Source organism: Lithobates pipiens, unplaced genomic scaffold (assembly GCF_037356315.1).
Source record: "Lithobates pipiens isolate NorthernLeopardFrog02 unplaced genomic scaffold, aLitPip1_a1.2 Scaffold_3, whole genome shotgun sequence".
Classification (NCBI taxonomy): Eukaryota; Metazoa; Chordata; class Amphibia; order Anura; family Ranidae; genus Lithobates; species Lithobates pipiens.
Window position 1 is genome coordinate 53,145,057 of NW_027507790.1, and position 27,572 is coordinate 53,172,628.

The 27,572-nt window shown below is 42.3% G+C and overlaps 1 protein-coding gene across 5 annotated transcripts in view; it reads right to left on the bottom strand.

The window, feature by feature from the left end:
- Positions 1-27,572, bottom strand: part of ARVCF (ARVCF delta catenin family member) — a 1,038,475-nt gene that overhangs the window by 368,411 nt on the left and 642,492 nt on the right. The window lies entirely within an intron of this gene.

The window sequence follows — 27,572 nt, forward strand, 5'->3', positions numbered from 1 at the left end:
GGGCCACTTAAGCGACTTGGTAATCGTTCGTGGGCCACAATGAGCGGAGCGGGTGGATGGCATGTCCGTGTCCACGGACACAACCCACAATACTTTTTAGCGGATCATATTAGAGGTAGAACACAAGTCAGTTTATGTCTGCCACTACTTAGAGAGTCCAATTGGTCGGACTGTCGGACTGACCGCGTGAAAAGGGTCCAAGGCTGCTTTCACACTGCTGGGCTGTTGTTTACCCGCACCACGTGTGCAATGCAGAGTGTACCTTTGGCTTTCTTGCAGTTTGCAATAGACTTCTTTTATATTCTGCAGGTTTGGTGCACTTTCAGAAAGCTCACCAAACTCGCAGGTAATAATAGAAGTCTATGGCTCAGTGCAGGTAACCTGCAGGTAAACTGCTCTGCACCTGCGAATCAGTTTGAAAGCAGCCCAGTAACCACTGCAGAAGAGATGTGCCCATTTATACACTGTGATTTTAGTAATAAACTGACCTTTAATAACAGTATTCTTTCAATTCTATTCTATCCCAGAGCAGGAGATGGCGGGCCACATCAGAGGGCTCCGCGGGCCACATGTGGTCCCCGGGCCACTGGTTGGGCACCCTTGATCTAAGACTTTGTCCAGGGGACGTTCCCCTGGACAAAGTCTTAAGTGTTGAAATATATAGGGGCAGAGCCTAACACTGTGAGTCAAGTTGTATTTGGATTACACTGCACTTGTAAACGATCCTTTTATCCACCAGCTGGCGGCTGCCGGATATCTGGTGCTCCTGATCAATTCCGCACAACGAGTATGTTCATGGGGGATTTTTTTTTTTTTTCATTAAACCCACCATCTATGGCCTGCCCTACTCTGGTACCTTGCTCTGTATCATGATGTGCTTTTAGTTGTAGAACATACTCTTCTGTATTGTAATTTTTTCAAAATTTGGAAAATAAAGAATAAAAAAAAAAAAAAAAGGATGGAAGTAATGTTCTATATTTCAGTCTAATTTAAAATCAATAAAAAAAATACTTTATTTTGCTTCAAGAAAGTTATGAAGCACTGAAGGTTATCCATGTGAAATAAATTTGTAGATAATACGCTAAGTATTTTTGATCCCACAATTCCTGTTGTGCCGCCATTTGTTGATAACAGAAGTGTGTCTGCTTCTGGTCTCCTGGAGAGATGATTAGGATGTTCCACTGAGGCAATCAGCAACATGCTAACACGTGTTTTATGAAGCCAAAAAAAAGTGTCAAGAAAGTGTAAGTAAATGTAATAAGTAAATTGTTATGTAAATGTAACTGTTGATTTTCACAATACCTGAGTTTTACCAACATCTTTGTGAAATTCTTTATAGTGAGTTCTCTTTTCTTGCAAAAAAACTAAAAACTAAAAAAGGAATACATTTGAAAAGGATTTAGGTACATACACATGAATGCTTTGAAGTGTATACCAAGCAGTTATATTGGCATTACCATGTGGTGACCGCAGTTTGAACTGAATCTAATTAATATCTATGTTGAACTTGCTTAATATACCTTGGTGCAAAGGAAAACATACAATATACATGGTGCATACTGAACTACTTTCCGCATTATTCCTTGCAGAAATAATTTGTATATAAAAACTTTTTTTGAAAAAGTGCTACAAGCCAGAACTTTAGAAAGCAAGAGTTATTTGAGAAGTAGTGAGGGAGGTGGAAGGCCAGAAATTATTTATCTTGGTTAATGTGTTCTTATATGAGGCTACACATTAGGATGTGTAGCAAAAGTGTGTCTGTTTTAGAATGGGTTGGGGATATAGCTCAGCCACAGCTCACACTAGAACGTGGCTTGGGAAACCCACAATCTATGTACTGTGTTCAAAACACACTGTGTTCCCGCACTGTGTTCAAAGCGCATAGCGCCTGGCGATCTGCAGCGGGTATCAGTGCAATGTAAATGACCCTCAAAACATAGGTCACAAATGCAGTGCAGTACAAAACTACCATGTGATCCTGTTGTAGTGCGTTTCCTGGACCTGGAGCACACAGTAAGCAGGATGTGATGTCATCCTCCGGCTTCCTCTGTGTTTGAGGTCCAGGAAGTGCCGGAAACCACCGGCGCAACCTGCTCCACTTCACCAGTGCACAGCCACGGATGGACTCCCCCCTGAACGATTATTATTATTATTCACGATTTATATAGCGCCAACAGTTTACGCAGCGCTTTACAATGTATAGGAGCGACAGCACAATTACAGTACAGTTCAATACAGAAGGGACAGGAGGGCCGTGCTCTTAGAACTTACATTCTAAAGGGAGGGTGTGCTGGTACAAAAGGTAATAGATGCGGGGAATGATTTGGTGGGGGTGGCTCGGGGACAGTTGTTGGATGGGTATGGGATAGGCTTCCCTGAATAATTATGTACATTAATATAATATAATATTAAATTATAATATAATAATCATATAACATAATTATAATTGCATTATTATTATTTATTTATTATTTAAAATTAATTATTATTTATAAAATAAATATAATTATAATTACATAATCATTCCCTGAATGATTATGTACCTACTCTTGACATGCTTCTTTTAATCCTACTCTTGTGAGTATATATGCAGAATTTTCTCATTAAAAATTCAACGTTAACTGCACTTAGAGTGGCGTCTCTATGCTTTCTCCCTCAGCCTTCCAAGATGCCTTCAAGGTGCTAATACCATGGACTAATATGGACTTTTACAGTCACTTATTTTTAATCATTTTTTTAAGTCCCCTTCACTTTGAGGTATTTAACAGTCAGGTGGAACTTCACCGTGGCTGGTGCAAGCGCAGCTTTTGTAAAAGTAGTGCATATACTACTTTGGTGTGATGCAGTGCAATCTGAGACCATTCAAAATGAATGTGAATTGCACAGGAACGCGGTGCGATTCATAATGTGAACCAGGGCTAAACAGACAATATATACAGGAGATGATAATGGTGGGCAGTGTGTGAAGGAGAATATTGAGGCTTATATTATGGGAAGCAATGTGGGCAAGAGAGGAATGCCCCATAATGCATTGGGCACTGATTTACAAAACTGAGTAATTATAGAGCAGCAGCATGGGAACCAAGCTCTGTGGGATAAACAAAGGAGTTATAGAGGTTACAATCAGTACTGAGGAAAAGGGCCTGCTATATCGAAGCAGGTTATTCTGGGACAGAGTAGGTGACAGGGATTGTGTCAGCAGTCCTACAGACTGTGAAGTGGTGGGAGGGATACTGAAACTGAAATAGGAAAAGTGGATCAGTAGGACTGGGGATAATGGAGGTTGAAAAGGAGACACCAGTATCCAATTGTGTTATTAGCAGTGAATGTGTAATGGAGTCCAGGAAGGGTGGAAGTAGTGCTGGAAATATAAGCAATGAAGCAGGACTTTGTTACTAGGGGTTTTTAGAAATGTACTGGGGGCTAGCTGCTGAGGGTTAACACATGTACTGGAGAATGGCTGATGAGTAGTCAATGCAAAAGCAGAAGAATAGGTTCTGAGAGTTTAAAGCACACACAATGGATGCTGAGGGGTTAACCTACATGAGCTGGACGCTGGGTGCTGAGAGCTTAACATATATACCCAGGGACTGAGCAGATAATGCATATGAACTGAGGACTGGCATGTTAAGCGGTTATCTCATACAGTATGCATAGATAAATGGACACTGAGTTAAAGTATAACTAAAGGCAATACTTTTTTCTTTTCTTTCTTTTTTTAAAAAGTTTTAGATAAGAATGTAGAGGTATTAGAACACATTCGTTTTTTATTAGTCTGTGCCATTATTAGGGAGATATTCATCCTGTTTACCATTATCATTGAAAGTGAAAACAAATGAAAATCCCAAATTTTGGGTTGTCCCCAGAACCAGAATATTGGGGATATCTTCCAATGGTGACAACTACGGATTCCCTCAATTTACAAGGATTTTCTCTCACTTTCTGTTTAGGCTATGAGACAGGAAGTGTAGAGAAATCTACCCAACAGGGCACAGGTGTCAAAAATAAACATTAGAAAGGTTAATAGCCCCCCTTACACTATCCAAAATGGAAAAAAAGTTTTGCGTTTAGTTCTACTTTAATGCTCATGAGTTGGGACTAGGCACTAGAGGTAAATGGTTATATATTGGGACCAGGTCACGAGGACATGCTTAATATTCCTCACTAAGTGGCTGATGCATGTGCTTTTGAAGCAGATCACATACATTACAGGCAGGTCACTGAGGAGTAAACATTTCTAAGCTGGGGAATGTAAGGTTTAACACTGTGCGGGCTGATCACTGTGAGGTTAAAGGATAAGTTCACCTTTGTAACATTTTACACTAATATTTAGGGTGTAACATTACAATATAGCACCAGACCACACTCCCCAGACAGGCAGGAGGGCACAGTACAGAGGGGGCAGGAGGGCACAGTACAGAGGGGGCAGTAGGGCACAGTACAGAGGGGCAAGAGGGCATAGTACAGGGGAGAAAGAGGGCACAGGGTGTGGAAGAGTGGTAGAAGGACACAGTACAGGGAGGGACAGGAGTGCACAGCACAGGAGGGGTAGTAGGACACCGAGGGCACAGCTCTGGAGGAGGTGGCAGAAGTGCATATCTCCAGTTTGGGGTAGGTGGACACAGTATGGGGGTCAATAGGTCACAGTACAGGCTAGAAGGGCACAGTGCAAGGGGGTTAGGAGGGAACAGTACAGCAATCAGAATGGCACAGTATGGGGGGGTAGGAGGGAATGGTACACGAGGGCACAATGGGGGGTAGAGGACAGAGTGGGGGGGCAGAAGGGCACGGTAAAAGTGGTAGTGTTCTGTATAATACTGATATGGTACAGATATGGGAAGCTGCTGTCACAGATCTTGCCTCTTCTAGCAGGCTGTCACTAGGCTAAATCTCCAACTAATAGACATCTCTCCCCCCTCTAAACAGTTTTCAGAGCTCTTCCGATGCTTTTCAGGTGTTAGGAAGCCTTGAGGCAGTGCATTTTACTACTGCTGCTGCTTGTATTGGAGCACGATGTGTACTGCTTCGATCCCTACCAGCCCTCCTTTGCCATTCATCCCATGTGATTGGAACAGTACACATCCTGCCAACAAAAGCAGCAGCAGTGGTAAAATGCCCCACTTCAGGGTTCAGGTTCTTTCTTTAAGTGGTGGTAAAGTTTTTTTTATCTTAATGCATTCTATGCATTAAGATAAAAAACTGTCTGTGCGCAGCAGCCTCCCCAGCATCCCCTAATACTTACCTGAACCCCATCTCTCTCCAGCGATGTCCACGCGTGCCTCAGCCACCCGGAACTCTACTCCTGATTGGCTGAGGCACAACAGTGGGAGTCAATGGCTGTCAATCAAAGTCTCAGGAGAGAGAGGAGGTAGAAACGAATGGAGGCTCCGTGTCTAAATGGACACACAGAGCTGTGACTCAGCTTGGATGCCCCCATAGCAAGCTGTTTGCTGTGGGGGCACTCAACAAAAGGGAGGGGACAGGAGAGCCGAATAGGGACCCAAGAAGAGGAGGATCTGGGCTGCCCTGTGCAAAACCACAGCAGGGAGGTATAATATGTTTCTTAATTTTAAAGAAAAACACAAAAAAACAAGACTTTACAATCACTTACTAAACTACTGCAAAGAGCCAGAAACTGCAGAGGGAATGTAGAGGGAGGAGAGATGTCATAGGATTGCAGATTTAGTCCAGTGACAGGCTGCTGCTACACCGACAGCCCAGATTCCAGAACCAGCTTAGTAAAAGCATGACTGTCCCGGGAAATCCAGGACAATTGGCAATTATCCTTTTGCTAATGTTGTTGCAACAAAAGTAAAAAGAACATTAACCTGCTACAGGGTCAAAAGAGAGGCAAGCAAAACACAAACAACCATGTACACTAGCCCTGCAAGTTTATTATATTATATGTGGTGCATTGATTTCAATGATAGATGTTCGGGAGAAGTTTTTAAAGTGATATAATTTATCTGGGCCTTTAACCACTTGCTTACTGGGCACTTAAACCCCCCTCAGTCCCAGACCAATTTTCAGCTTTCAGCGCTGATGCACTTTGAATGACAATTGCGCGGTCATACAACACTGTACCCAAATGAAATTTTTATCATTTTTTTCCCACAAATAGAGCTTTCTTTTGGTGGTATTTAGTTACAGCTCGGAGTTTTATTTTTTGCTAAACAAACAAAAAAAGATGCAAAAAAAAAAATCATGTTTTAATAGTTTGTTATAAAATTTTGCAAACGGGTCATTTTTCTCCTTCATTGAAGTGCGCTGATTAGGCGGCACTGATAGGCTGCATTGGTGGGCACTGATGGGCTGCATTGGTGGGCACTGATGGGCTGCATTGGTGGGCACTGATAGGCTGCACTGGTGGGCACTGATAGGCATAGTTAAGGCGGCACTAATAGGCACAGATAAGGCGGCACCGATGGGCACAGATAAGGCGGCACTGATGGGCAAAGATGGGCACAGATAAGATGGCACGGATGGGTGGCACGGATAAGTGGCACGGATGGGTGGCACGGATGGGCACTGATAGGTACCACAGATAGATGGGACTGATGGGCACTGATAGGTGGCACTGATAGGTGGCTCTGATAGGTGGCACTGCTGGGCACTGATGGGCGGCACTGCTGGGCACTGATGGGCGGCACTGCTGGGCACTGATGGGCGGCACTGGGGTGCAGCACCTTTGAGGCAGATTTTGGGTGGCACTGTGGGTGGCACTGCTGGGTGGCACTGTGGGCACTGCTGAGTGGCACTGTGGGCACTGCTGGGTGGCACTGTGGGCACTATGGGCACTGCTGGGTGGCACTGACAGGGGGGCACTTACTTTATTTCAGGATGGCACTGCGGGTGGCAGGTGGGCACTGGCAGGGGGCAGGTGTCCGTTTAAATTGCTGGCCGTGATCGGGACTGATGTCCCGAACACGGCCGCCGGCGATCGGCTTTTTTTTTTTCTCCTCGCGCTGTCAGCGCGAGGAGGAATACTAGCCGATTACCGGCTCCGTTTTATCACATGATCAGCTGTCATTGGCTGACAGCTGATCACGTGATAAGGGGTCGGGATCGACCCCTTACACGGATCGGTGATCAGGCGAGTCTCACGGACTCGCCGATCACAGAGCGCGCCGCGCGCGCCCCTCAGGGGGCGCGCAGGCCGCTCGTAACCGGGACTACGTCAATAGACGTAGTCCCGAAAATGTGGGTCCGCGCTATTGCCGTCATTTTGCAATAGCGCGGTACCCAAGTGGTTAAACAGCATTTATCAGTTGTGTTCTGTCTTGGCATGGACTACATCTGTCTGCTTCCTACTTCTCTTACAATTTCTTCTTTCCCTGAAATCATCTTTTTCCATATGCCGCAGGATTCTGTCACTGGAGATGGCATGGTTTTTGATGTCAATGTTAGTGTGCCATTTTTTAACCATGGGTCCGTTCACAAAAAATTATGCCTATGTGTTCTCAAACGGGTAATTGCCAATCCATGTCACTGTCATTCCAAGATTCTCTAGCACTCCTGGCTCTTCATATCTCTATTAGCTCAAAGATATGATTACAGCTCAACAATAAAATAACATTTTCATGATGACATAGGTTTAGTTTGATATAATTCCACATGAAGAATTTGCTTTCCGTTCAAAAGCATTCACTTGCATACTCGTGATCTACTTAGTTCTGGATCCAATTTTGTTTTTAATCATTTATGGTTTGAATGTAAATTTGACTAAGCTATTGTATAGTATATTCTGACTTAAAACACTCTACAATTCTGTATAGGATTCTATTATTTTACAATTTTATGCTATGCAGCTCAATATGCTAGTGTTGTTTTGTCCACGCGTGCCTCAGCCACCCGGAACTCTACTCCTGATTGGCTGAGGCACAACAGTGGGAGTCAATGGCTGTCAATCAAAGTCTGTTAGTCAGGAGAGAGAGGAGGTAGAAACGAATGGAGGCTCCGTGTCTAAATGGACACACAGAGCTGTGACTCAGCTTGGATGCCCCCATAGCAAGCTGTTTGCTGTGGGGGCACTCAACAAAAGGGAGGGGACAGGAGAGCCGAATAGGGACCCAAGAAGAGGAGGATCTGGGCTGCCCTGTGCAAAACCACAGCACGGGGCAGGGAGGTATAATATGTTTCTTAATTTTAAAGAAAAACACAAAAAAACAAGACTTTACAATCACTTACTAAACTACTGCAAAGAGCCAGAAACTGCAGAGGGAATGTAGAGGGAGGAGAGATGTCATAGGATTGCAGATTTAGTCCAGTGACAGGCTGCTGCTACACCGACAGCCCAGATTCCAGAACCAGCTTAGTAAAAGCATGACTGTCCCGGGAAATCCAGGACAATTGGCAATTATCCTTTTGCTAATGTTGTTGCAACAAAAGTAAAAAGAACATTAACCTGCTACAGGGTCAAAAGAGAGGCAAGCAAAACACAAACAACCATGTACACTAGCCCTGCAAGTTTATTATATTATATGTGGTGCATTGATTTCAATGATAGATGTTCGGGAGAAGTTTTTAAAGTGATATAATTTATCTGGGCCTTTAAACACATCGAAAATACCGGCTTTTAAAACATGTTAAGTGCCTGACAAATAAAATGAATGTGTTTTGAAAGCTTGCATTTTCAGTCTGTTAAGTTAGCCAATAAACGCTATTACTTTATTCCAAAGCGTTTTGCTTTTATCATTGGCCAACACTATACAACACTCTGCTGATACAAGATATCAGAAGTGATGTTGGGGGCCTGGGACACATTTTGCACCAAGAAGTCTAGCCATGATGCTGTACATCTCAACATACAGTAGCAGTTATATGAAGTCCATTCTCTGTAAAATAAAATAAAGGAAAAGCCGAAGAGGGTGTTATTGTCTGCTAAAAACAGTGAACGCACTGTAATTACTTGGCACGCATATATACCCATATATTTTATTAGGGTGACAAATGAACAATCTAGTAAAGTTATGGAAGAAGAAAGACATTGGAACTGTAGCCAAATCATTTCCTGCACCCAGTACTTATTGGGTTCGCTGACAAATCCAAACTATGTTAAATGTGTTGCAAGATTGGCACAATATAATCCCTGCAAAATAAAAAGGAACAACAAATCTGTCTGGAGGGAAGCGTGCCAACACTTGGCAGCAGCATTTATCAGTTGTGTTCTGTCTTGGCATGGACTACATCTGTCTGCTTCCTACTTCTCTTACAATTTCTTCTTTCCCTGAAATCATCTTTTTCCATATGCCGCAGGATTCTGTCACTGGAGATGGCATGGTTTTTGATGTCAATGTTAGTGTGCCATTTTTTAACCATGGGTCCGTCCACAAAAAATTATGCCTATGTGTTCTCAAACAGGTAATTGCCAATCCATGTCACTGTCATTCCAAGATTCTCTAGCACTCCTGGCTCTTCATATCTCTATTAGCTCAAATATATGATTACAGCTCAACAATAAAATAACATTTTCATGATGACATAGGTTTAGTTTGATATAATTCCACATGAAGAATTTGCTTTCCGTTCAAAAGCATTCACTTGCATACTCGTGATCTACTTAGTTCTGGATCCAATTTTGTTTTTAATTATTTATGGTTTGAATGTAAATATGACTAAGCTATTGTATAGTATATTCTGACTTAAAACACTCTACAATTCTGTATAGGATTCTATTATTTTACAATTTTATGCTATGCAGCTCAATATGCTAGTGTTGTTTTGTCCACTCCTCCTCCACATTTACTATGCTTTGCTTGGAAGATGTAAATATCACATTCTCTGCTCATAAATTGCCTCCAGTATGACCGTGCCTGTGCATTAACTCCTCATGACTTGAACAGAGCCACCTGTTAGCCCTTGTACACATGGTCAGACATTCCAACAACAAAATCTGTCGGATTTTGTCCGACGGATTTTGTCCGAAACTTGTGTTGCATATGCGCGGTCAGACAAAGTTGTCGGAAAATCAGATCGTTCAGAACGTGATGACGTTATTTCGTTACAACGGGATTACGTTCAGGCTAGTAGCCAATAGCTTTGGTCTAGGAATTTGATCTGAGCATGCGTGGCACTTTGTCCGATCGGAATTCTCTACACACAATCGGACAAAGTCCAATCGGATCATGTTGTCGGAAAGTTTTATAGCCCAGCTCTAAAACTTTGTCCGTCGGAATATCAGTCTGATGGAGCCCACACACAGTCGGATTATCTGACAACACAGTCCGATCAGACATTTTCTGTCGGAATGTCCGACCGTGTGTACAAGGGCTTAGGCTGAGTTTTAACCTCCATCTAAGCCGGCACTCCTCAGAAAAGTGATCCGTGTTCAGTCGGATTTTCAGAGTCTTTTGGCAAGTAGCGAGGATACGATGTGACACCTCCTCACTACCTGTTTTAACCCCATAAACGTGGTTCAACCATGTGCGCTGCATGCAGTTGGGAGGCGTGTGTGATGCTTGCTCATTCGTTTGAGTTGGGTTTCGACATGCTTACTGTTCACAAGTGTGACATGACGGATCATTTTTGCGATAGGCCCAAAGCATCTTATGTGAACGCCCCCCATCAATGCAGCGTAAGGGGAGGCAGTTGGGAAGTGTGTCGGAATGTCCAGCAAACATTTTGGGTGCTTCTGTCAGTATACAGCTTCCAGTCTGGGACCAGGAACCAGGTATTTTAACCACTTGAGATCCGCGCTATAGTAAAAAGACGTCTACAGCGCGGATCTCAATTTCCGGGACTACGTCTATTGACGTCGTCCCCTTTAAGAGTTCCCCGCGCGCTCCCGGGAGCGCGCATCGGGGAAAATCTGTGTTGGCCGTGTCCGCTGGACACAGCCAATCACAGATCGCTGTAAACGGCCAATCACAGCGGCCGTTTACAGCGCGATCGCCTCCTCCAATGGGTGATGATCTCAAATGTAAACAAATGAGATCATCACCCATTGCCGAACGTGTCTCCTCACACAGCGATAGCGTGTGAGGAGACCGAAGGTGTCTGTGAGTTTGTGAACATAAAAAGTGACAGTAAACTTATAAAAACCCCACCTGTGCCCAGATCTACCCTGCCAGTGCCCAGATCTACCCTGCCAGTGCCCAGATCTACCCTGCCAGTGCCCACCTGTGCCCACCTGTGCCCACCTGTGCACCGCCAGTGCCCACCTGTGCACCGCCAGTGCTCCATCTGTGCACCACCAGTGCCCGCCAGTGCCCGCCAGTGCCAGCCAGTGCCAGCCAGTGCCAATCGGTGCCCATCTGTACCAATCGGTGCCCATCTGTGCCTCAGCAGTGCCCATCTGTGCCGCCTCAGCAGTGCCCATCTGTGCCGCCTCAGCAGTGCCCCTCTGTGCCGCCTAAGCAGTGCCCATCTGTGCCCATCTGCTGCCTTATCAGTGCACATCCGTGCAATAAATCAGTGCCCATCTGCCGACTCAGCAGTGCCCATCTGTGCCGACTCAGCAGTGCCCATCTCTGCCGCCTCAGCAGTGCCCATCTGCCGCCTCAGCAGTGCCCATCTGCCGCCTCAGCAGTGCCCATCTGCCACCTCAGCAGTGCACATCCGTGCAATAAATCAGTGCACATCCGTGCAATAAATCAGTGCACATCTGTGCCGACCCATCAGTGTCCATTTGTGCCACCTCAAAAGCGCCCATCTGTGCCACCTCAAAAACGCCCATCTGTGCCACCTCATCAGTGCCCATCAGTGCTACAATGGCTAAACGCGTCTTTTCCGCTGAGGAGGCGTACCAAATTATTTCCGCGGCCGACGAGAGCAACGGGGAGCTCTCCTCTTCCGATTCCTTTTCGGATTCGGATTCTGAAGACGTAACTTATGAGCCAGTCCTCAGCAGTGAAACACTGACTGATGAATCCGAGGAGGAAGATATCCGGCCCATCAAGCGAAGGCGTTCTAGTGAGGCAATGCCGTCCACCAGCACCGCAGTGCCGTCCACCAGCACCGCAATGCCGTCCACCAGCACCGCAGTGCCTCAGCAAGAAAGGCCAAGTACCAGTGGGGTGTCATCTCAGCCCCAAAGGGTTAGGAGCCATGCTGGCCTTCCCTATGCCCTTCAGAACCCCTTGTGGCTTCCTCCTAATTCAGGAGAGGCCAATGTTCCCCCTTTCACCGCCCAGCCAGGAGTCCAGGTGGACACGGAGAATTTTAGCCCCATCGATTTTTTTAATTTAATTTTTACGGAGGACATGTTGGCGTCAATTGTGGCCCAGTGCAACCTGTATGCACAACAATTTATTTTTCAAAATCCGACCTCCTATTATGCCCGTCCCTACGAATGGAGAGACCTAACGGTGGAGGAGTTCAAGCTTTTTTTAGGCCTCACATTTAATATGGGACTCAACAAAAAAAAACAATTACGTACCTACTGGTCAACCCACCCCCTCCACCACTCACCGCTCTTCTCCGCGGTAATGCCCAGAACCAGATATCAGATGATCCTGAGGTTCTTACATTTCAGTGACAATTCCCAATGCCTTCCGCGAAATGATCCAAATTATGACCGCCTTTACAAAATTCGACCAATACTAAATAATTTTTCTGAAATATTCCCCAAATTGTTTACCCCGGACCAACACATATGTGTGGATGAGTCCCTTATTAAATTTAGTGGCAGGCTTAGGATGAAGCAATTTATGCCCAGCAAAAGGGCCCGCTATGGGGTGAAGGTCTACAAATTATGTGACCGAGCCACAGGGTACACATATTCCTTCAAGGTGTACGAAGGGAAGGACACCCAGCTACAGCCCCCTAATTGTCCGGATTATTTGGGATCCAGCGGAAAAATTGTTTGGGACCTCATATACCCCCTACTGGATAAAGGCTACCACCTCTATGTAGACAACTTCTACACATCTCTGCCCCTGTTCCACAACCTTCACCGGAAGAAGACGCCAGCATGTGGCACTGTAAAAAAGAACCGGAAGGGCTTTCCTCAAAGTCTGGTGAACAAGAAGCTGCGGAAAGGAGAAACCGCAAGTCTAAGAAACAAGGAGGTTCTGGCAGTGAAGTGGAGGGACAGAAGAGATGTGTACATGTTATCTTCTATCCACAACGATACCTTCGTAGAAATCCCCAGAAGGAATGGCCCCGTAAAGAAACCCAAATGTATTTCAGAGTATAATTTGTTCATGGGAGGAGTCGACTTCAACGACCAAATGATGGAACCATATCTGGTCTCAAGACGGACATATCATTGGTACAAAAAAGTAGTAATTTATTTTTTTCAATTGGCCATTTACAATTAATATGTAATTTACAGCAACGCCACCCAAAACCCCAAACGTTTCTTTGGCTACCAGGAGGAAGTTTTCACAGCCCTTATTTTCCCAAACGGCCCACCAGAAAATATCAGATCAGACGTTGTTAGTCGACTCTCCGAGCGCCACTTTCCGGATAAAATTCCCCCCACACCAGCAGGCAAAAGACGCCAAAAAAGATGTAAGGTGTGTACCAAAGCAGGAGTCAGAAGAGACACATCTTATTATTGTGCACAATGTCCTTCCCAACCAGGCCTCTGTATAGGCGACTGTTTTCGGCGTTACCATACTTCAATAAATTTTTAGTGAAGTATGGTAAACATAATCCTCAGTTCCTGCCTTCATACACCTTCACACCCCTTATGCCACTGCCTGCTCTGTAACGGACCCTGGCTTGTTATTTGACCACTCTTATGCCTGCCGATTCTGTACATACCACTGCCTGATCTGGAACTGACCCTGGACTGTTATTCGACCACGCTTCTGCCTAACGATTCTGTACATACCTCTGCCTCATCTGGAACTGAACCTGGACTGTTATTCGACCATGCTTCTGTCTAACGATTCTGTATATATCTCTGCCTGATCTGGAACTGACCTTTGACTGTTTGACCACGATATTTGCCTGCCTCTTGGACTGATCTTGTATTCTGCAACTGGACTAGTGGGATTCAACACGGGGTCTCACATATGTGAGGGGCTCCAGTATAGTTTTTCTGGAAGAAGAAAACAATTTTCTTTGTTTTCTTATTCCTAGATTAGGGTCTAGAGACTCGGAGGCTTCAAAGAGATTTGGGAGGGATAAGCCTCTACCCCTATCCCCATTCTGTCCTGAACGAGGCTCTACTTTTGTCTGCTGCCTGTAGGACTTACTGCCATCATGCCGCACTGACCACACCACAAGGACCTGCCTACTACCAGGACCAATATTTTTGGCACTGCTGACATCTCTGCACTAACCCTGGACTGTAATATGGACAGTATCCCTGCCTGCTGCCTGAAAAACTGTGTTCGCTGTTGCTGACCAAGTCCCTGCCTGCTGCCTGGACCAGTGATATCCTCCTGTGGACAACTACGCTTCTAAAACCACAGGTAATCTTTTCTTTACCCTTTGCTCAGCATAATGTATTTGGGGGTGTAATTCTTGGTATGTGCAGGCTATGTGTCCCTGGAACGCCGACGGTGTTTCTTGCATGTTGCGCCTCTGTATTTGGTTAGGCTGTGTAAAAGTCTCACACATGTGGTATCGTTATACTCAGGAGGAGTAGTAGAACGTATTTTGGGGTGTTATTTTTGCTATGTAAATGCTATGCGTTGGAAATATCTTATAAACGGACAACTTTGTGTAAAAAAAAATGCGTTTTCATTTTTTTCCACATTTTCCGAAAACTTCTGGAAAAAAATGAACCATTGAAAAGACTCATTATGCCTCATAGATTATACGTTGGGGTGTTAGCTTTCCAAAATGGGGTCATTTTCTGGACGTTTCCATTGCCCTGGTGTTCCAGGGCCTTCAAAACTGTAATAGGTGGTTGAGAAATGAAATGTGTAATTTATGCTCCTAGAATGCCTGAAGGTGCTACTTCAAAATTAGGCCTCTGTATGTGGTCAGGCTGTGTAAAAGTCTCACACATTTGGTATCGTTATACTCAGGAGGAGTAGTAGAACGTATTTTGGGGTGTTATTTTTGCTATGTAAATGCTATGCGTTGGAAATATTTTATAAACGGACAACTTTGTGTAAAAAAAAATGCGTTTTCATTTTTTTCCACATTTTCCGAAAACTTCTGGAAAAAAATGAACCATTGAAAAGACTCATTATGCCTCATAGATTATACGTTGGGGTGTTAGCTTTCCAAAATGGGGTCATTTTCTGGACGTTTCCATTGCCCTGGTGTTCCAGGGCCTTCAAAACTGTAATAGGTGATTGAGAAATGAAATGTGTAATTTATGCTCTTAGAATGCCTGAAGGTGCTACTTCAAAATTAGGCCTCTGTATGTGGTCAGGCTGTGTAAAAGTCTCACACATTTGGTATCGTTATACTCAGGAGGAGTAGTAGAATGTATTTTGGGGTGTTATTTTTGCTATGTAAATGCTATGCGTTGGAAATATCTTATAAACGGACAACTTTGTGTAAAAAAAAATGCGTTTTCATTTTTTTCCACATTTTCCGAAAACTTCTGGAAAAAAATGAACCATTGAAAAGACTCATTATGCCTCATAGATTATACGTTGGGGTGTTAGCTTTCCAAAATGGGGTCATTTTCTGGACGTTTCCATTGCCCTGGTGTTCCAGGGCCTTCAAAACTGTAATAGGTGATTGAGAAATGAAATGTGTAATTTATGCTCCTAGAATGCCTGAAGGTGCTACTTCAAAATTAGGCCTCTGTATGTGGTCAGGCTGTGTAAAAGTCTCACACATTTGGTATCGTTATATTCAGGAGGAGTAGTAGAACGTATTTTGGGGTGTTATTTTTGCTATGTAAATGCTATGCGTTGGAAATATCTTATAAACGAACAACTTTGTGTAAAAAAAAATGCGTTTTCATTTTTTTCCACATTTTCCGAAAACTTCTGGAAAAAAATGAACCATTGAAAAGACTCATTATGCCTCATAGATTATACGTTGGGGTGTTAGCTTTCCAAAATGGGGTCATTTTCTGGACGTTTCCATTGCCCTGGTGTTCCAGGGCCTTCAAAACTGTAATAGGTGGTTGAGAAATGAAATGTGTAATTTATGCTCCTAGAATGCCTGAAGGTGCTACTTCAAAATTAGGCCTCTGTATGTGGTCAGGCTGTGTAAAAGTCTCACACATGTGGTATTGTTATACTCAGGAGGAGTAGCAGAATGTATTTTGGGGTGTTATTTGTGGTATGCACATTCCGTGTGGGAGAAATAAGCTATTACAATGAAAATTTTGTGAAAAAAAAAAAAAAAAATCGTAATTTTGCAAAGAATTATGGGAAAAAATTACAACTTAAAATAACTAACCATGCCTCTTACTAAATACATTGGAATGTCTACTTTCCAAAAAGGGGTCATTTGGGGGGCATTTGTACTTTCCTGGCTTGTTAGGGTCTCAAGAATGGAGATAGGCCTTAGTACATCAGATGTGATCTTTTTTTGCAAATCTTTATGATTTGCACCATAGCTTGTAGACTCTATAAATTTCACACAGATCATATAATATGCAAAAATTTGGGTTATTTTTACCAAAGATGTGTAGTAGTATAAATTGTGGCCAAAATTTATGAAGAAAAATTGCTAATTTGCTAAATTTTGTCACAGAAACGAAGAAAAATTCATTTTTTTTCAAAATTTTCGGTCTTTTTTCATTTATAGCGCAGAAAATAAAAAACCGAGAGGTGATCAAATACCACCAAAAGAAAGCTCTATTGGTATGAAGAAAAGGACAAAAAAATCATTTGGTTACAGTGTTGCATGACTGAGTAATTGTCATTCAAAATGTGAGAGCACTGAAAGCTGAAAATTGGTCTGGGACTGAGGGGGGTTTAAGTGCCCAGTAAGCAAGTGGTTAAATGAATATCGCACCCAACATCTAGACGATCTCGATCTAGCTTAGGTGCAAACTGGAACTCTCTTTATTGGAAACTCACACAGAATTTATATACCACACAAAATCAGATAAAAGCTTGATCACGTTATTGCAAGCAATTAGCACTTCTAAGGAACAGTCAACTTAAATAGTATGCTAATCCACATCTAGCAACGGACAGTGATCTCATTAACATGACATAATTAACAAGCAGGCCTACAGTGCCTTAAAAAATTATTCATACCCCTTGACATTTTCCACATTTTATGTTACAACCAAAAACGTAACTGTATTTTATAGGGATTTTATGTGATGGATCAACACAAAGTGGCAAAACATTGTAAAGTGGAAGGAAAATGATAAATGGTTTTAAATGTTTATTACAAATAAATATCTGAAAAGTGTGGTGTGCATTTGTATTCAGTCCCCTTTCCTCTGATACCCCTAACTAAACTCTAGTGGAACCAATTGCCTTCAGAAGTCACCTAATTAGTAAATAGAGTCCACCTGTGTGTAATTTAATTTCAGTATAAATACAGCTCTTCTATGAAGCCCTCAGAGGTTTGTCAGAGAACCTTAGTGAACAAACACCATCATGAAGGCCAAGGAACACACCAGACAGGTCAGAGATAAAGTTGTGAAGAAGTTTAAAGCAGGGTTAAGTTATAAAAAAATATCCCAAGCTTTGAACATCACACAGAGCACTGTTCAATCCATAATCCGAAAATGGGAAGAGTATGACACAACTGCAAACCTACCAAGACATGGCCGTCCACCTAAACTGACAGGCTGGACAAGGAGAGCATTAATCAGAGAAGCAGCAAAAAGGCCCATGGAAACTCTGGAGGAGCTGCAGAGATCCAAAACTCAGGTGGGAGAATCTGGCCACAGGACAACTATAAGTCGTGCACTCCACAAATCTGGCCTTTATGGAAGAGTGGCAAGAAGAAAGCTATTGTTGAAAGAACATCATAAGAAGTTGTTTTCAGTTTGCAAGAAGCCATGTGGGGGACACAGTAAACATGGGGAAGGTTATGAGACCAAAATTTAACTGTTTGGCCTAAAAGCAAAACGCTATGTGTGGAGGAAAAAACTAACACTGCACATCGCCCTGAACATACCATCCCCACCGTGAAACAAGGTGGTGGTGGCATCATGTTGTGGGGATTCTTTTCTTCAGCACAGACAGGGAAACTGTTCAGAGTTGATGGGAAGATGGATGGAGCCAACTACAAGGCAATCTTAGAAGAAAACCTGGTAAAGTCTGCAAAATTCAGAAAGAGTGTAACACCGCTCAGACTGTGGATAAAGATTTCCCTGTGGGTGCTGGCCCCGGCTCACCACCATCAATAGTAATTGTAATAGTAATAGTAATAGTAATTGAAGAAAAATAAGATTGGTGACACACCATGTAAGGAAGAACTTCTGTAGAATAGTTACTTTATTGTCAAAGTGCCAAAAGATGTAGACAGTACGTTACAGGAACATTGGTAGACCAGTTTCACGTGGATAACTGGTTCTTGTTCATAACCAAAAGGTAACCCCAAACCTGAGCTATTTAAATGCTCCACCCAAAAGTGATTCAATAAAAAAAGCCCAGTTTGATTGGCTGACCAACATGTATACCAATTAAACACACCAGAATAATCATTAAATCACAAAGTGTGTAAAAACTAGACTTGAAAAAACATAATGAAGATATAGCCAAAAAGATTTGCTGCTGTAATTGCAGTAAAAAGTCCAAAGGGGCATCTCCCAAATGCAATTGCTGCAGATTTTCTATAATTGCAGTGAAAGGTGGTTCTACAAAGTATTGGCTCAGGGGGGCTGAATACAAAATGCACGCCACACTTTTCAGATATTCTATTTTTTTTAAATGTTGAAAAACATTTATTATTTCCTTCCACTTCACAATTATGTGCCACTTTGTGTTGGTCTATCACATAAAATCCCAATAAAATACATCTACATTTTTGGTTGTAACATGACAAAATGTGGAAAATTTCAAGGGGTGTGAATACTTTTTCAAGGCACTGTAGGTGCCAAGCCCACAACCCTTGATACATAAGGTACATTACACATTATCATAAGCATAAACACATAATATCCCACACTGGTTTGATAACAAGGTAAAGTGGACACAATATTCCAGAGAGAATAAAAAAAAGAGAAGAGTTCCCCTTGGGGTTTTCTCTGCTTCTTGTTGCTGCCTGAAAACCCCAAGGGAAACTCTTCTTTTTTTTATTCTCTCTCGAATACTTTCATTCGTTTTTCATTCATTTATTTACATTTATGCACTTTTTTCCTCCTTACGTTAAGTGGACACAATATTAATCCCATCTCCAAGAGATGAGCAGACAGACAGAGACAATAGGTGACTCAATTAACAGTAGGAATTCACACCTAGGAGGCACACAATAGGGCAATGACACACATAACACCTTAAACAGATTATAGCAGAAGACCCCAGTATCAGGTTGTTTTGATATTTTGAGCTGATTATATTAACATCTACTCTGAGTCTCAGTCTAAAGCAGTCATTGCTGGTTTGGGCATAGAGGCCCCAAATATGTATCTGGGTCCTCCAGTCCCAGAGTCTGTGTGTTTTAGGGAGACATGGACTTGAATCTGAAGAAAGACCATTCCAAGTGTCCCCCAGGCACACACCTCCCAAGAATAGAGTCACCTCAAAAGCCAAGGCCCAAAGTCAGTAGGCAAGAGGCTACCCTGCAGTCCCCTGTAAAAGCCCCTGTCCTGGTTGGGTCTGTCACAGGAGGCACTAAAAATGCAGCTCAACCACATGTTTTTAGCCTCCTCCCTCTCCCCAAATGCAAGTTAAGCCTAGCACACACAAAAAGATTATTGGACAAATGATCGAGTGCTAGTCTTAATATCAAAAATGAATAGGTTACTAAAGTACAAAAATTATCGTACGACAGAATAAAAATTTGGAAGTGATGTCATGTATTCATATTGTTCATAAATGGATCAAAATTTGGCCAGCTCTGGAAAATGGTTCTTGATCAGCAACTACAGCCACTTCTTAGTGTATTCTGACAGTGAGGGAGTCCTGCTGTCAGAATACAATATCTCAGGTGGGTGAATTCCTCTTTCTACCTCACTTGAGATACAGGAATCCATTCAGCCCATTTGCTGATTGAAACAAGTAATCTATGGCTAGTCTAAGAAGAAGTGACATAAACATTGTAACATGCTGACCATACTTAAAGTATAACTAAAGGAAAACCTTTTTTTATTTTTGGATAGAATGGAGATGGATTAGAACACCTGTCAGTTTGTTTTGCTGTATGTGTCCCCGTTAAGGAGAGCAACCCTCTCTATTTGTCCTGTTTATCGTTATCATTGAAAGTAAAAGAAAAAAAATGAATTTTAGGTTGTCCCCAGAAAAGTAAAAGGGAGATATCTTCCAATGGGGAGACTGGTTATGATGATTTGCCATAGACATTAAGCGTAGATTACTTGTTTCAATCAGCCAATGGGCTGAATGGATTCCTGTATCTACACAAGTGAGGTAGATAGTGGAATGCACCCAGCTGAGATATTGTATTCTGACAGCAGGACTCCCCCACTGTCAGAATACACTAATAAGTGGCTTTAGTTGCTGATTCAAGAAACATTTTCCAGAGCTGGCCAAATTTTGATCCATTTACGGCCAGCTTTACACTCCCAATCAAAGAACAATGGTATTAGAGGTTATGATGACTTGGGGGTCCCCAAGGAATTCACTTAATTTGCAGGGATTTCCTCTCACTTCCTGTTTGGCTATGGGACAGGAAGTGAAGGAAAATCTCTGCAATGGGAAGCAGAAGGCGAAAAAAAAAACGAATCTGACAGGGGTTATAGCCCTTCTTTGCTCTATCCAAAATGAAAAAAAAGTTTTGCCTATATAGTAATTCTACTTTAAATCTATGTATCCTAACCAGAATACAAACTGGATTATGTAACCATACCTGCTATATGAAACCTATGCATAAACAAATAATGTAAAAAAAGAATATGCTCTATCTGAAATCCAGCACCTAACCCTGCAACATCTCAGATCTACAGTATATATTCAAATAACAAATGTATTCAGGTGTTCCTCTGTTTCAAAATAGGATCAACACTAATACAAATCAACACATGCAATCCTTCATTTTCTGGCAATAGAAGAAACATTTGAGATTCTTAATATCTGAAGCATTCTTCAGTCTTCGGAGTATTCTGAATAATACAGATAATCTTGCAAGGCTAGCTCTGCATATACCAAGTGAGAAATTTGCCTTAACAAAGAATATAAAATCAAGTTACCTAGAAATATGATCATGAATATATTTTGTATGAATACTATTTTACCGCAGAGGTCCTAATGTCTTTGGCATACATTATTCCTGCCTTAGGAACAATTTTAGTTTTTTTTTCTTTCATAACAATAAAATGCTTTACTTTAAAGCAGAACTCCAGGCGAAAATTCCAAACTTAAGATCTCAAATATTTGACCCTTTTCTTAAAGCCTTGTACACACGATCGGTTTGTTGGCCAACAAAGCATCAGACTTTTGTCCAAAGGGCTTGTGCCATGAACATGTCTTGCATACAAACGGTACACAATTGTCGGCCAACAAACACGAATGTAGTGACGTACTACATGGAATTTCAGCTCTTGAGTGCCATCCTTTGGGCACCTTCTGCTAATGTTGTGTTTAGTGAGCATTGATTCCTAGCATGCGTATTTGTACTTTTGTGTGACTGACTTGTGTACACTTGTGTACACACAATAGGAAGATCTAAAATTGATTAGCCTGCTAACCAAAATTCGTTGGCTGAATTGTCGTTAGTAAGCTCCACCAGACAATTATTGGCCAACTTTCCACCAACAAATGTTGGATGGCAGGCTAATAAATTTTCGGCGGACAACAGTCTGTTGTCAGATTGTGTGCCGTTAGTATGCAGGACAAAATCCAGGCACACGTCCTTCGGACAAAAGTCTGACACTTTGCCGAAAATCCGATCATGTGTACGAGGCTTTACTCTCAAATATAATAATAATTGCCCTCAATTCGCTCAGGGCAGGGCAATACCATTCCCCCATGTCCTCCCAGATCATAATAATGCATTTCAATCATCTGAAATGTGACTATAGGAAAAAAGGTTGTTTTACTGTCACTGCTCCTGATTAGTACTTTGTAACATCAGACTGTAACATGTGTGGTGAACTTAAAGCTTACTCACACACACTGTACAATATAACAGTACAACCTCCTCTAGATCTACTAATAACTATGCAGAGTAAGTGCCTGTGTGACTTATAACAAATTAATAGTATAGTTAAGTAGGTTATTATAAAGCATTGTTTCTGTGAATTTAAAAGAGACTGTAAAACGATTGTAGATTGTAATGTATATGATAAGCTTCAGACTAACCATATTGTCTAAGGTAGTAGAGCCCTGACTGGCCCAGAGCATTGACGTCCCCTCTTCCAGTCTGAGTGCTTGTGTATTACAGGAAGCCAATATCATTTTTCTGTGTCCCTCATCACTAGCCTTACCAGTGCAGTGTAACTATACTCACTATACCAGTGCAGCCAGACCCAATGGGGTTTATTTACTAAAGCTAGAGAGGGTGAAAATAGTCACAATTCTGCAGAGAAACCAATCAGCTTTTAACCTCAGCTTGTTTAATTAGGCTTTAGCAATAAAACCTGGAAGCGGATTGGTTTCTCTCCAGAATTGTGACTATGTTTGCCCTCTCTAGCTTTAGTAAATAAACCCCAATGTGTCTGATCACCGCCACACCAGTCCAAGTGTTGCCAGACCAGTGCAGCCAGCAGTGATGTTCCTGAATGTTGCCACACCAGTCCCAGTGTCCCCAGACCAGTGTAAACCATCAACAGCATTCCTGATCGCTGCTACATCAGTCCCAAAGTCACCAGATCAGTGCAAGCTAGCAACGGCGTTCCTGATCCCCTCCAAACCAGTACAGTGTCATGAGACCAGTGTAATGCCATGTACATACGGTCAGATTATCCAACGGGAAATGTTGGATGTGAGCTTGTTGTCGGAAAGTCCGACCATGTGTATGCTCCATCAAACATTTGCTGTCAGACTTTCCGCCAACAAATGTTTGCTAGCAGGTTCTCAAATTTTCCGCCAACAAAACAATGTTGTTGGAAAGTCTGATTGTGTGTACACAAGTCTATCGCACAAAAATCCACGCATGCTCAGAAGCAGAAGCGGCCGGTCTTGTAAACTAGCATTCGTAATGGAGAATTAACATTCGTGAGATGGAAAATTAGGAAGTCTCCAAATGCAGCGCACAATTCTCTTCTTCTTTAATGAGATAATAATGGAGCTGCTTTGCTGGTGATACTGATGGAGTTATTGCAAACACATTTTCAAAGGCTTTTTTTTTTTAAGTGATATCAAGAATAATAATAATATCGCAAAATAAAAAACGCAAAAAGAAACAAACAAATCAACACTCACCAAACTTCTACTAACACAAAATTAGCAGAAGGAGCCCAAATGGTGGCGCTAAAGAGCTGAAAAACCACGTAGTCTAGTACATCACTACATTCGTAATTGTTGGCCAACATTTGTGTGAACGTGTGTATGCAAGACAAGTTTGAGCCGACAACCTTTGAACAAAAATCCACGGTTTTGTTGATACAAAGTCCGATCGTGTGTACGTGGCATTAGTCAGCAACAGTGTTCCTGATTGCCGCCACACAAGTCCCAGTGCCACCAGACCAGTGTAAGCCAGCAACAGTGCTTCTGATCACTGCCACACTAGCAGACAGACCAGTGCAGCCAGCAACAATGTTCTGGAATGCCACAACATTAGTATGGTATCACCAGAGCTAATGCAGCCAGCAACAGTATTACTGATCACTGCCACACCAGTGCAGTGTTGCCTCTGTCCACCACCTATACTAACCTTGGCCTGTTTATTGACCACATTACTGCCTGCTGCCTAGACCAATGCTTTGTCTGTTTATTGGCCATGTCTTTGCTGCCTGAACTGACCTATCTGCACATCCCACAGACTACATTCCCATAAGACTCTAGTCTCAGCCATCCCCTGCTGATAACTGCTTTCCTGGAACCACAGGAAACCTTATAATCACCCCTTTTTCAGCCTCCTGTACTCACTGGCTAAAGAACAAAGAATTCCTGGGGGCAGCCACATTATCAGTAGACTAGGTTTGCTTGACTCCCATGGGTGATGCCACACTAAGCTATGTTCATTGTCCACTTGTATAGCAGTGAGAATTATAGTATAGTTTTTGTTGTTTTCCCACACTCAGGAGGAGTAGCAGAATGTGTGTAAGAGATACAGCACCTTACAGCACCTTATTAAATTGACAACTTTGTGTAAAAAAAAAGTCTGCCAAAACTTGTGAAAAAAAAAAAAAAATATTCAAAAGGCTTAACATGCCTCTTAACCGGTTCCCAACCAGCGCACACCGATGTACGTCGGCAGAATGGCACGGGCAGGCATATTGGCGTACAGGTACGTCCAATCTTTAATGTCGCCCTGCCATCGCGAGCACGCCGCCGCCGGTGCGCATGCGTGCTGGTCGGGACCCCCATGAGTCCGGTCGTGAATCCCGCGGACTCAATTGCCGCGGGCATACCCGCGATCGTCTCACGGGGCAGCTGAACGAGGAAATGCCGTTGTAAACAGCATTTCCCTGTTCTGCCTAGCAACTAGTGACGCTGATCTCTGCTCCATGTGATTGGAGCAGAGATCAGTGTTCACTAAATTAAAGCCCAGCCCCCCACAGTTAGTAACACACCCCTAGGAACACTTAACCCCTACACTGCCACCCACTGGTTAACCCCTTCACTGCCAGTGTCATTTACACAGGAATCACTGCATTTGTATAGCAGTGATTGCTGTATAAATGACAATGGTCCCAAAAATGTGTCAAAAATGTCCGATGTGTCCACCATAATGTCGCAGTCACAATAAAAATCACTGATTGCCGCCATTACTAGTAAAAAAAAAATATTAATAAAAAAAGCCATAAAACTATCCCCTATTTTGTAGACGCTATAACTTTTGCACATTTTTACAGTGTGGCAGGCGCATTATCAGGCTGAAAGAGGCTACTGCCATCAGCAAATACTGTTTCCATGAAGGGGTGTATTTGGTCACCAACTATGTTTAGATAGGTGGTACATGTCAAAGTAACATCCTCATGAACGACAGAACAAAGTTAAACCTATTTTTACCTGGATTTGACGTGCATTTGGCAAGTGGGCAGTGTAGAGAAAGGTACCACGCCTGTTAGGCACAGTGTTAGCGATAGGAAAGGTCCCTGATGAAGAGGGAAAGCGTATAACGTCTGGACAAGAAGTGAATAAAGTCTGGACAAGAAGGGGGTTGAACATGATGGTGTTCAAGTGCTTAATCAAACTGTATATCAGACCAGCTCAGTTAAATCTTGCTGGCAAGCTTGCTACTTTCCTTCTTTGTTAGTAGTCAAATGATCCAATAAATTAGGGGTCTCCAAACTTTCTAAAGAAAAGGCCAGTTTACTGTCCTTCAGACTTTAAGGAGGGCAGCCTGTGCTCAGTGGGAGTAAACAATGCCTGATCTGGTGTCGCTGGAAGGAATTATGCCCCATTGTTGGTGTCAGTGGAAAGAATAGCGCCCCATTGTTGTTGTCAGTGGCAGGAATATGGCCTCAAGGGCCCAATAAAGGCAAGCAAAGGGCACATCTGGCCCCAGGGCCATACTCTGGAGACCACTGCAATAAATGGTCATCAATGATTGTCAGCGTGGCATCACAAGATGACTTGCACATGCTCCAACATGTAGCCAAAGGCCACGTGCGTGTGCATGCACATGGATGCACAGTTGGAAAGGCACCCACAGCCAACTCCAGCATTGGTGTCAGAAGGCCTATTTAAGGATCAAAGTTGAACTAAGGCAATAATATTAATATTCTACAATAGTCAAACACACTTTTTAAAACCATGTATAATCGCATTGCACAGGCTGCACCATTTCTGTACATGCAAAAGTTCCAGTTCCATGGCTAGATAGAATAATTGTGCTGTACTGCAGCTGCTCAGTGGAAATTGAGGTTTTGCTGTTGACTCACAAACTGGCTGACTCTACAAGAGTCTGTGCGCTGACATCATGCCGCTTCAACGAGACCCAAGCAGCACCTCCAAATGCAAGTTTTCTAAGCAGTTTTGAAAAGTTTCTGATGTGTTTTTTATGGTATTTGTGACTTAAATAAATTAAATTAAATAATAATAATACTACAGTATGGACCTGTTTTGTCTACTCTGTTTGTGAGCTGTGTTGGTGAGGAGAGAAGAGAGTCGGCTCTACTGAAAGGAGACTGTGACAAGGAAAGAATGAGCTGCTCTGAGCTATCAGGCTGTTGTTGCTGCGCACTTCGGAGCCACTGTTTCTGGTGAGTGTGAAATTCATTAGGTGGTATTGTGTGGCCATACATTGGAAGTTTGTTTCTCCATTGTATATGGCGGTGGATGTCACACCTTTTTTGACTTCTTGAACTTGGATGAGTTATACTATAGAGACTTTTTTTGCATTACTTGTGAATATATGTATTTATTTAGCGTAATCACCATTTGTACTTTTTCAGATCACATTGTTTGGACATTTATGATTTTGTATTTCTCCAATGGATGTATTTTTTATATATGCACTTTTTATTTTTGTATTGATGCTGCAAACATACAGTATGATTTCATACATACCATTTCATAAATGGTAAAGGTTTTTTTTTGAAAAGTTACACTGTTGCTGTGTATAGTGACATATCAGGATTTTTTCCTGCAGATGGTAAAGCTTCAATTTAGATGTCGGAAGCAGTCCATACCTGTCAAATAAAATGCTAATAGTAGTGGGTTTTTTGTTTGGAATAGGGAAAGTCATATTTGACAAAACAGGTCTCTTCTCCATTGACCTCTGCGCTATCTGATGTGAGCTTTATTTTTATCAGATCGATGAGGAAGTCGCAGATTTTAGTCTAAAAGTTAACCTTATGTAATCCTCCGGTGGGCCCTCTTCATCAGTCACACAATTATCTACACAAAAACTATTAATAAATATTCAATGCAAGGATTTTCCCTTACACATCAGTTCTCCAGGTTAAAAAAAGTAAAAGTCAAGGATAATGTACTGTATATGGTCAAATAAAATAGCCCTTTCTGATAACCTTGAAGCCATGTCTTTGGCTAACTGTAATCATAAAAGCTCATTTGAAGATGCATGCCAGTACATTACAAGAAGTCTGAAAGCATATTCGACTTCTGTGCATTTATGGTGTTTATGTAGGCTTCATTTTATTAATATGTATTAGGAATCCATGATTTAGAGAAGGATAACTTTAAGATCTATGGTTTGCTTTACACCATTGCAGTTTGGATCCAAGAGGATATTCATCATTGGTTTTAAGATAATTAGGAATATATACAGAATGTGTTTAATCAAAACACATTTGACAGTAGAAAAAATACATTCCTATAATTATCCTGAGTGGCAAACTTCTTGGCTGGAAATGTGAAAGATTAAAATGTGTAGCTATAAACAGCTAATCTGCTTTTATATATTTATTTTAATTCCTCTGGGTGGTATAAGTTAATTTGGCAGATGCTGCGTGATTGTACAAAGTCAATCTTCCCAACTTCAAATCACCTTTCACGGTAATTAGTGATAGTTAAATGCAAAAATAAATGTCCCGGCAGTTTGAAATGCACAGA